Source organism: Eptatretus burgeri, chromosome 3, assembly GCF_056783735.1.
Source record: "Eptatretus burgeri isolate ZD-2024b chromosome 3, Ebu_testis_v1, whole genome shotgun sequence".
Taxonomy (NCBI): domain Eukaryota; kingdom Metazoa; phylum Chordata; class Myxini; order Myxiniformes; family Myxinidae; genus Eptatretus; species Eptatretus burgeri.
The window spans coordinates 54,165,803-54,177,962 of record NC_140963.1 but is presented as its reverse complement, the minus strand read 5'-3'; positions in this window follow the sequence as shown (position 1 = coordinate 54,177,962).

Sequence of the window (12,160 nt, the reverse complement as noted above, 5' to 3'; positions counted from 1 at the left end):
GGTAAGGTGGAGCATTTTAAGAGAAAGCAGCACCAAGAGAGAAAGGAACGGGAAGAAAAAAAAAATTACCAAAATAACACATTTGTACGAGTAACTTGTACGAATATACAAAGTGCTTTGTCGAGATATACTATAAAGTGCTTCGTTTGTTGTCCAAGTTTCCTGAATATTTTGAACAGTGTTGCCATATTCTGTCGCCTTATATTTGGAGACAATGTGTGAGTGTATCAAGCCTTTCAGGCTCACAGCACTGAGTTCCACCACATTCCTCTCAATTTTTACCTTCCTCGTTTTATATATTGCCATCTTTGCACAAGTTGAAATAAAGTTGACAAGGAGATCCCGTGACTTGCTCTACTTCTTAACCGGGTGTCAGATGACAAAGTGTTGGTGAGAAGTGAAGCCAGAAGCGCAAAAGTAAGTTTTTCATCAGCAAGAAAATTGGCTGAAGATGGCAACATTGCAGGTACATGTGAAATACAGTTTCTCTTTCACCACAAAAGCAGCATTCCTCTGCAACGTTTGTGAAATGCCGCATCCTGGCTCCAGAGCTTAAGGCACCATGGAGCAATTTCCAACTTTAGTCCACCATTGTTCTTGGCGTTGGGTAAACATATAGTGCAGCATTTCTCAACCTTTTTACCCTTGTGGAACCCTTGAAATTGTTTTCATGTCTCAGGGAACCCCTGCATAAAAATTATGATAAACCATTATTAATATCTAGCTTTTTTATATTTTTATCGTAGTTCACGTGGTAAATATAATATTTTTTTTCGGATACCTGGCTGAAGGAAAAAATGACCCCCTTTTTGTCAAATTTATTGGCAATGAAAAAAAAAAACATACTGCTCCTTTATGAGACCTCACACCGAGGTTTTAATTCACAAAAAAAAATCTGTAAAAACACAAAAAAATATACATAAACAACCAATATCACATACGTACAACACATATAAACATAACGAAAGTATATAACTATCACAATAACTTATCGTTTATTGACAATTTTGAAAAGGCATAAGATAAATCATAACAGAGAAGATAGATCGACACCGTGCATGTATCCCGTACTTGAGTCAGTCACTCAATGATACACGAATCCGCCACGTACAGGATGTCCACGAACCCGTGAGGGCGGTTTCACACTGGCGCCATATAGACATCGTTAAATACATTCCCTATGGTTGTTATAATTGCAAATAATATGAGGTTGAAGCCTCTATTATAATAACCAAGGAGTTTCCAACAATATGCCATACGTGTATAGTAAAATTACGAATATTAAACCAAACAAAAACTACTCAAAAATACATTAGCCTAATTATTAGTTTCTCGCGGAACCCCTAGCGACCTCTTGCGGAACCTGAGGGTTCCGAGGAACCCCGGTTGAGAAACACTGATATAGTGAGCCACAACATGGATGACTTTGAAAAGTAAGTGGAAGAATCTCACGCCAGGGAGTGTGCCATCGGGTTGCAAGAGCCATGTTGTGGAGCGAATGCATGACCAGCAGTTATATGTTCTTCATTGACAGACAACGGAAGGACATTTTAGCTGCACCAGGGGGCCAACCCAAGTTGTGTGTGGGTGGTGGCTGAGGAAGCTCACAATGTCATGGTTCGATTTCAAAATCCATGGAGTTGCTGTTGGACATCTGCAAAGTTCGATCACCTTCATTGAGATTCTCCAGAAACACTGTTGAAAAAGTACGACGCCAATGAGCACCATTGCAGTGCAGGATTCGCATGCAGGTCGCGTTGAATGGTCTTCAGCCTGGATGTGTGGTAGTGGCTTCGAAAGCAGGGAAAAGACTGCCCACCTTCATCTAAGGGCAAGCGAAGAATGCCCAAGGAAACCCAGTGTTTGCCATTCCAAAAGTAGTCCAATAACTTCATCTGCATCTCAACCAGAAACTTCTCTGGAATTCTTATGCATGAGATGATGAACATCAACGTTGGAATGATAAATTGTTTAATGAGGAGTGTTTTCCCTCTCAGTGACAGGACTTTTAGCAGCCCACTCCAGTCTGTCAACTTTGCTTCTACCTTGTCCCCAAAAGTGTTCCAGTTGACAAGTGGTGAGCACCCACTTGAGATGGACAAATGCACCCCAAAGTATTTTAGCTCATTGCGACTCCATGTCAATTCCTGAAAAAGTTTTGGGAACTCTGTGACTTGCATTGGTCCAATCAGAAGCCCAGAACTTTTCCTCCAATTCATTGTCACAGACGATGCTGTTGAGTAGACCTACTGAGAATCATAAATGGCTTGCATGTCCCTTGCACTGCTGGCAAAAACAAGGATGTCATCTGCGAATGCAGAAAGTATGAGGGAGAGCCTGTTGTTTGGTACCACCATACCAGTTAGCCTTCTCCTCATCAAACAAAGGAAGGGTTCGATGCACAGGGAATAAAGTTGGCCAGACAAGGGACAACCTTGTCTTATTCCTCTTTCGAATGGAAAGGGGGCGATCAAGTGACCAGTGACTTTAACTAGGCATTCTGCCGACAGGTACAACGTCTGGATCATGCCGACGTATCTCCTCCCCAACCCAAAAGTTAGCATGGTGTCAAAGAGGTAATCGTGGTTCATTTGGTCAAAAGCTTTCTCTTGATCCAAGGAAAGGAATCCAACTCGAGTCTGAGTCTTGTCCGCATACTGGATTACGTCTCTGACCAGGGATATGTTGTCAAATATTGTTCTGCCAGGGATGGCATATGACTGGTCAGGGCTGATTAATTTTGGTTACACCAGTCCCAGTCGATTTGACAGCATTTTTGCCATGATTTTGAAGTCCACGCACAACAGAGGCACTGGCCGATAGTTCCTTATATCTTTCAAGTCACCCTCCTTCGGAATCAAAGCCAAGGTTGCTCGCCTCCAAGACAGTGGCATTTGGCCAAATCACATGCTTCCTGAGCTACACTAAGGTAGTCAAGTCCGATCAAATCCCATACTTCGGTGTAAAATTCACAAGACAAGCCATCCACTCCAGGGGACTTATCCAGCAACAGGCTATGCAGAACAATAGTTCATTCTCCCAGAGAAAATGGAGCTTCGAGTCGCACTCTGTATTCTAGAGCCGCTTCAGGGAGGCTGTTCCACAAAGTGCCACAAGCATCCGCATCCACCTTCTTACCTGAGTAGAGTTGAGCATAAACACCTCAAATTCGTTCATGAACATGCAACGGATCATTGAACAAGGAGCCATCTTCTGCCAGAACACTGGATATCGTCCTAAGTCGACCTTTGCGCTTTTCCAAAGTTTTGAGATAACTCAGGGCATATTCATCCTCAATAAGAAACTGCAACTGAGAGCGAACAAATGCTCCTCGTGCCTTAATAAGACTACATGCTTTGAGAGTGCTCTTCTTTTCCTCATAAGCACGCAATTCAGCAGGGCTGAGCGTGGTAAAGTGACACTCAAGATGCAACAATTCCTCTTCGAGCTCAGCAATTTCTACTCCAATTGCTTTTCTTGATCCATAAGAGTATTCCTGGCATAACAATTTCAGTCGTGCTTTCCCAACATCCCATCGAAGTCCAAGTGAACAAAATCACCTTTTCTGTCATTCCAGGCTTGCCAAAAGTTGCTAAAGTTCAACAAAAAAACTTTAGAAGACAAACAAAAAAACAAAGAACAAAAAACTCTTCCTCCTTGATGAAGTCATTGTTGAGATGCCAAAACCCAGTGCCATGCCTTGCCTCAGTCAGGGAAAGATGAACCCAGGCCAGATTATGGTCTGCAAAATGTGCAAATTTTATACCGGAACAACTTGTACTCCTGCACAAACAGTGAGACAAGTAAAATCAGTCCAGTCGGGTTTGCGAGATATTACCACCCCTGATACTTGTTGAAGTAAATGATGTATCTGTGGGGTACTGCACACACCAAATGTCTTTCAGGTTGAACAGTGTTGCCACTTGTTGAACTACCTTAGCAGAAGGACTGTGTGGCTCTTTCCCAACTCTATCTCGGGAGGGATTGAGAGTGTAATTAAAATCCCCTCCAAGAATCACACACTCTGCGTCAGGCAAGGTGAGCATGAATCTCCACATGTGATCAAAGAACCGCACCATTGCAGCTCCAAAACATGGTAAATAAATGTTGTCGAAGTTCACAATAAAATCTTCAAACCTTACCTTAACAAGTAACAAACAACCCAAACTGACTTCATTTGCAACAAGTATTTGAGGTTTCACACTTGACGAAAAGAGGATAGCCACTCCGCAAGATGTATCCGTGAGGTAACTCAAAAAATGCCAATCCTTGCCACTGACTTTCCCATCAGAAGGCAGCCTCCTGGGTTGTCTGGGTCTCCTGTAGAAAGGCGACTCCAAGTTTCTCCTTTAAACAGAATGACATTACTTGGTGCAAACAAAATGCATCTTCACACCCGTTAACATTCAGTGATCCCAGTCGAAAACATAATGCTATCATTTCATATAATGAGAGTTATGGAAGGAGAAACACAGTCGAAGCCAACTCATGCTTAGCCCCATAACGTAGCAACTTTGCAAGAAACTTCCTGATTCAGACTTGCTCAGCCGAACCTGAAGTCTTCCTTTTTTGTCCATCCCATCCCTCCTCAGTGTATAGGGAATGCACGAGTGTTTTGTAGTCTTTCCACCGCTTTAAAGCAGTTTCAACTTTTTTCCGACTGTGCAAACTTTGCTCAAGGAACTCCAATATTTCATGGCCAGGAAGACACAAATGATGCCCAGAGGGCAGTTCCGATTCAATGCCCGTTCATGATCCTTGATCGCCTTCCCAGTCACCGATGCTCTCCTCATCTTCGCTGTCTGGGAGCTCATGGTCTTTCTCCTTTGGTATATCTGCAATGTATGACAAATCTTCTACCTTGTCGTTACTTAAAACTGACTTTGCACCTTCTCCTAGTGACACAGATGAACACTACATTGGTACTAACAAAGCAGTCCTTGCATCACCACGTGGCAAAGCCATAGGGATTGAAGATGCTTTGATGGTTGGGACAGGGGGATCATCCGTTTGAGGTGCTACGGTAGAACTCTGCTTGACTTCACTGTCTACATCTGCTGTGGACTTGTGGCAGCACTCGAGACCTCAGTCAGTGCAGGTAATGCCTTTGTCGCTTGTCAGACCGGAATCTTCTGCCTGTCTGTCACAACATGAAGGGGTTCCACAGTCTATTTTGAAGCTTCAGTGGTGGTCCTTTCATGCAGAACTGCTGCCTTGGATGCAGGAATCATTGAATTATGATGAATCCTCATTTCAGTTGTTTTTGGTTTGTCTGGATGTACTGTGTTAGCGACAGACATCTCAGTCTCATTTGACTCTGACAGGTCAGGAGATGCCACAGAATCATTCTTCATGACCATGCCAGGCTTGTTCATGGATGTTCCATCTTTCTGTTCACTCAACAAGTCTTTGGGTGCATCTGGCAGCAAAGACTTCTGATGATCTGTAACTTCAGGAACAGCATATTCCTCATTTTCCATTTGCACAAATTTGGTCACAATTTCTGTCTCCTCCAAAATACTTGAGCTTGCAGATCACTTCAAGTTCTTGTTGGCTGTGTCTACAACGTCAGTTTGATCAGCAGTCCCTTTGTCTTCTGGTTCTGATTTTCTCTTCTGCGCTCTCTTTCCCTTTCCCACCCTCACTGTCTGCCATTGATCGTCAGCAAAAGAACGGCCAGGATGAGAAGACAATGCAGAAACTTCTGGAATGACACTTTTCTTTTCCTTCGGCTTGTCAAGGTACCAAAGAGCAGAAACTTCATTTGAGATTGTGGGGCAGTCTGCTCTCATGTGATCCTTTGCCTGACATACAAAACAACAAGGCTCATTGGTCATATGAAATATCTTGTAACTCTTCCCTTCAAAAGGAATAACAAAGGATCCCTCACATTCCATGTCATTTCTCAACTCGATACGAGACTTGTCTTTTGAAAGTCAGGATATGAGGTAGGACAGGCTCACGATAACCGAGAGACAGGGGGCTAATAGGTGATCCTCGCACTCCCAATCGGTCCAGGAAAGGCACAAATGCATTAACGGCCATGAAAGGAGGTATGTTGGACAAGGTAATCCGTGTACCAAGACTCGAAAGCGCATTGACTTGTACAAATAATCCACCCACAACAATCCTTTTCTGTATTGCCTTATTTGCTTCAGCTTCGGATTTGAGGAAGAACACAGCCCTTCCAGACATTTGAGGCAGCAACTATTGTTGATGAACCAACAACATTCGCCATTTCCTTAACATATGCTTCCATTAGGATAGCTTGTCCCATCTCACATCTCACTCCATGTTTCCTTGTCAACACGTTAAATGGATGTGTGGAGCTGCTCACACTTGCTTGGCCAGAACAGCTCGCGGCAACGCCAGCTCATTCACGATTCATCGACATGTTTAAAATACCAAGATATATCTTTTACAAACAAAACTGCTCACGAAATAAAGGACAGTGTGTTTACCCGAAAGGAAAACAAACGTTGAAAAACGCGATTTTAAACAAACTCGTTTGAAGCAAACATTACTCAGCTTATTCACAATCAGGTCAGGTATGGGAGCATGTGCCAGAACAGTGCGTCGCTGCGTCCACTTTCCTCCGGTACTCCAGGCGCCTCCGTCTGGCCTTCCCCCAGGTAGATGCCAGGCCCATCCCCATCTCCTTGAGATGCTGGTCAACCTGCTGCAACCACGAGACACGTGGTCAGCCCATTGGCCTCCTCCACTCACAAGACTCCATCGCTAAGAGAATCTGGTGAGCAGGATCAGCGTCAGGAAAACGAGCCACATGTCCATACAGCCGCAACTGACGCCCACGGACCATGCAGGTAACAAATCTCATCCGAGTCTCTCTCAGCAACCGCTCGTTGGACACAAAATCCGACCAGCGATAGCCAAGGATTCTCCGGAGACCCGGTACCAAAGGAATTAAGTCTCCGTCTCAGATCCTTGGTCAGAGTCGAAGTCTCGCATCCATAGAGCAAGACTGGAAGCACCAAGGACCTGAAGACTCAGACTTTCATCCTCCCGCACAGGTACCGGCACCGCCACACCCCATGATCCAGTGAATCCATGACTCCCCAGGCCTGACCCAGACGTCTATTGACCTCTGACTCACAGCCAGCAGAGACATGAATATCACTGCCAAGGAAAGTGAATCGCTCCACGACCTCAACATCCTCACCACAAACAGACACAGACAGGACAGCAGCATCCAATATGTCATTAAAAGCCTGGATCTTAGTTTTGACCCAAGAAACCTGTAATCCCAGCGGCTCCGACTCCTCATTCAGCACCTTGAGTGCCCCCAAAAGGATATCTAAAGTCTCCGCAAAGATGAATGCATCATCTGCGAAATCAAGGTCCAAGATCTTAACATTCCCAAACGATGCACCGCAGCTTGATCTTTCCGACATCCTCCCTAAAATCCAGTCCATACAAGTGCTGAAAAGTGTGGGGCCAGTACACACCCCTGACGAACTCCAGTAACAACTGGAAATAAGTCAGAGATGGTACCACCACACTTCACAGCACTCTCAATACCAGAGTAGAGCTTGGATGAATGCAATGCATGAATTCCCCTGTAAGCGGGACGAGAATCACCTGTCCACAGGTGATGCTCTACCCCCTCACAAATTCCTCGCACATAGGCCTCCTTGTCCACCCTTAGTGCACGTCCAGTTTTACGCCTCAGCTCCCTGAACAGCTCATCTCTGCCATTCAGCCTGGCCCTGCGACTCTGGTCAATGGTATCCAGTGTACCTTGAGAGACAAAATTCTTCTTTGCCCTGCGGTGAGTTCCAAGACATCCACCGGCAACATCAAGGACGGTGGTCTTGAAGGCACTCCACAACTCTTCAGGACCCCCCAAAGCACCCAAAAAAAACAAATGTCCACTCAGCCTGTTTGCAAACTCCTCAGCTACTCTCTCATCCTTGAGCTTGCAAACATCCAGCCAAGGATGGGATGGTACCATTCTCCAGGATTTAAGGTGCAGCTTTAGAGTTGCTACAACAAGCCGGAGGTCAGTATTGAGGAACTGAGCACTCCGGTAGACCCTGCAATTCTGGATCATCCTCCAGTGACCGTCAACGAGGACATGGTCAATCTCCTTTGCTACACCACCAGCGTTGGAATACCAAGTCCAGTGATGCGTTTGTGGGTGCTGAACCCATGCACCAGCCACCCTCAGTCCATGACTTCTTGCAAAGTCAAGGAACTTAGTGCTATTCTGGTTCATAGTTCCTGACCTATGGGGACCAACACATGTCTCATAACCATCCCTATCAGTTCCAGTCGATGCAGTGAAATCCCCCAAGACGAGAAGTGTATCTCATCTGGGGCACTGATCAACCACAGCCTCGAGCGTGGCGTAGAATGTGTCCTTCACGGTGAGGTCACTCGCCTCAGTTTGAGCATAGACAGAGACCAGGGAAATGACACCTAAGGAGTGACGAATCCTTAGTCTCATAATACGCTCGTTGACCGGTGATACCTCAATTATCATTTGGGTCAGCTTATTGGATGCAGCTACAGAAACTCCTTGAGTATGGTAACCATCAGAGCGACCAGACCAATAGTAGGTGTAACCACCCACCATTATCTCGCCGCAATACGGTCTCCGAACCTCAGAGAGTTTTGCAATACCGATGTCCAAATGCTTGAGCTCAGATGATAACAGAGACAGGTGATCATCCTCTCTTAGGGATAGGACATTCCAGGCACCCACCCGAAGGGACCGCCTCAGGTTAACCCAAGGAGACCGCCGTCTGGTGGACGACAACTCAGCACCACTCCGTCACACTCTCCCGCAATCTGACCCAGGTATGTTACCCCGTGGTTTCCCTACTTTCAAAGATTGGGGGTCCCGAAGGCTTTGCCCCAATCCCGTCATCCGGTGAGCTGCCCTGCGAAGGGAAGCTGCACAGGGGGTACTCCCACGGAGTGGGTTTTCAGATTTTTTTTTTTTACGTTTTTCCGTTTTGTGGAATGAAGCGTTTTACGGTGGCCGGAGTGCAAATCCTGCCACCAACCTCCAAATAAAAAAGTAACCCAACTGCAGGAGGACGTCCGCAGACACAGTTGGGCACTGGATATGGATGGCCGTTGGCTCACAAGGAGCTCCTCCGCCCTTTGACAGGTTTTGTTTTTAATCCTGCAGGGTGTCCATATCCAAACACCCTCCTCACCAGAAAACCTGGTGGGGGAGACTCTTTAGTCGCCGACAACCCGATCATGGAACAGGTTAGTGCAGGTTTACATGGTACCTGTACTAACCTGTTGCTGTTGCAGCAACATTTATTTTACTTTATTTCCCACACGACCTCTCCCTCACGCACTCCACACACCGGGTCACACAGAGGAAACCTCATGAACATTCGTGCGCCATTCATTCATTCACAATGTTGTGCTATTTATCACGGTAAAGGGACATGAAGTAAAAAAACAAAAACAAAAGGAATTCTAAACGATATTTTATCGATAACGACACAAGTCAAGCTAGGCCTCAACACAAAAGGTCGAATTAAAGAACGAAAACACGAAAATAAAATAAACAAACGAACCAACTCGGTTCAGAGAACCAAAACAAAACAAAAATACCAATAGAACCGGAGTAGTGGGACTACAATGATGAATAGTTGGAGCAACTCGAGGAGCAGCGAAGATACGAGGAAACTCGAGGTAGTAGTTGTCGTTGTCGTTGTTGTCGTTGTTGTCGTTGTTGTCGTTGTTGTCGTCGTCGTCGTCGTCGTAAACAAGGAACTGGACTGAGGAGGAGGACATTTGGCCCATCAAGCCTGCACTGTATCTAAACCACATGAATCAATGTAACAGTTTCTCAAAACAAATTCACCGAGGGAGAGGGTGTGGAGGTGCAGGAGTGGGGATGAGGAAAGTGGAGGAACCACGGACATCGCCTGGGTATTTATACACATGAACAATTGCACAACAAATACATGATATTTAATTAAAATTATAAACTAATTGTTATTATAAAACATTTTTGGGGGTGCCGGAGGGGGGGGGTGAGGAGGATGATGATGAGCAATCAACAAGCCCCGACAGTCCGTTCACCTTTTGAAGAGACTCAGAGATCTATCAATCATGACACAGACATCCAATCACAGATCCATATCTCAGATACCAGCTCCCGACAATTCCTGTAAATATCCATGTTATGTCCCACTCCCTCGATCCCCACTGATTCTCGGTACCTATCTCATTCCAATTTAAACGTATCGACTGTTTTTGCTGCCATTACCTTTCCACAGACAACCTTTGCAGTGTCATCCACTCTCTGATTGAAAGACCCTTAATTACCATCTTAACTCGACTCTTATTTACTCTCAGGGTGCAGACCTTGGTCTTGTCACTTGATCTCCCTTCTGCAAGAAACCTCTTCTGCAGTTATTTTGTGTATACCCTTCATTATCTTCATCATCTTGTTGATATCCACTCCCAGCCGCCTCCTCTCCAATGTATGAAATCCTGTCTCTTTCAGCCACTCCACCAAGTCGACTTAAGCTCGACCGGTAATTCATCAATATGCCTGGTGTTGGCTTAATGGTTCGGGTGGTGGGGTTAGGATCCGAGGATCCTGAGTTCAAATCCCACTCGGCTGTTGAATTAATACCAGGTGGGGTTGACTCTGCCTGTCATCCTTCCGAGGTCGGCAAAATGAGTGCCAGCATGCTGGTATCCTGTGTCGGAGTGGGGACCCGTCCAGAATTGTACCCAATAGCCAAGGAGACTGCTTAGGCAGCACCAACGCTCTGCACAGAGTATGGTCCCAGTGGATGGTAATTCATCAATCTCAGTACTCTCTGCTGAACCATCTTCAAGGTGGCTCTGTCCTTCCTCAGATCTGGTCACCCAAGCTGGACACTATTCCAGGTGAGGCCTCATTAAATTCCTTTCCAGTAAATTCCTATAAATTTCGATGTAAACCCCATATAAAGAGGCTTCATGAAATTCCTTTCCAGTAAATTCCGATAAATTTATATCTTCTTCTTCTTCTTCTTTTGGCTGCTCCCATTGGGGGTCGCCACAGCGGATCATCCGTTATGATCCGCATCCTGATTTGGCATAGGTTTTACGCCGGATGCCCTTCCTGACGCAACCATGGTCGCCTCTTACGACACGGATATGGATTGGGTTTCACCATGATTCCGGGCTGCCCTACACCCTCTCATAGCGCGGCCCAGCACAGAGCAGAGCTCCCATCCTCAAGCAATCCTCCAACCCAAGCCTCCGAGTCGCTGGAAAACAGGCGCACACCACTACGCCCGGTATAAATTCCTATAAATTTATATATAAACCCGATATAAAGAAGCCTCATGAAATTCCTTTCCAGTAAATTCTTATAAATTTATATATAAACCCGATATAAAGAAGCCTCACGAAATTCCTTTCCAGTAAATTCCGATAAATTTATATATAAACCCGATATAAGGAAGCCTCATGAAATTCCTTTCCAGTAAATTCTTATAAATTTATATATAAACCCGATATAAAGAAGCCTCATGAAATTCCTTTCCAGTAAATTCCGATAAATTTATATATAAACCCGATATAAAGAAGCCTCACGAAATTCCTTTCCAGTAAATTCCGATAAATTTATGTATAAACCCTTTATAAAGAAGCCTCACGATAAAACGAATGTATTTGATTCAAGCCTCGATCCCGTGTGATGGTCTCATTATCACAGTTCGGTCTTCAATTCCATTTGTTATTCTTTCATCTCATTTATTTTACCTTATTCCCCACATGACCTCTCCCTCACACACTCCACAGACCGGGCCACACAGAGGAAACCTCATGAACATTCGCGCACCATTTCCTCGTTCAAACTACGCGCCTTCCTAAAAAATCCCCACAATAACCTACCTTTGACCTCTTCACCACAATCGCGACAAACGTTTCAATCACTTCACCACAAACGTTCCAACAGCTCCAACATCCTGACCACGAACACCATCGCGCTTCCCACACCTCACCACAACCGCGATCACAATCGGCACCCTGGCAAGGGCTGATCCGAGGTGGGTTCAAGGAGTGCAAGGGGTCAAGGGGTCAAGGGGTCAAGGGGTCAAGGGGTCAAGGGGTCAAGGGGTCAAGGGGTGCAAGGGGTGCACACCCCCTTCAGACATGGAACAGGACGTGC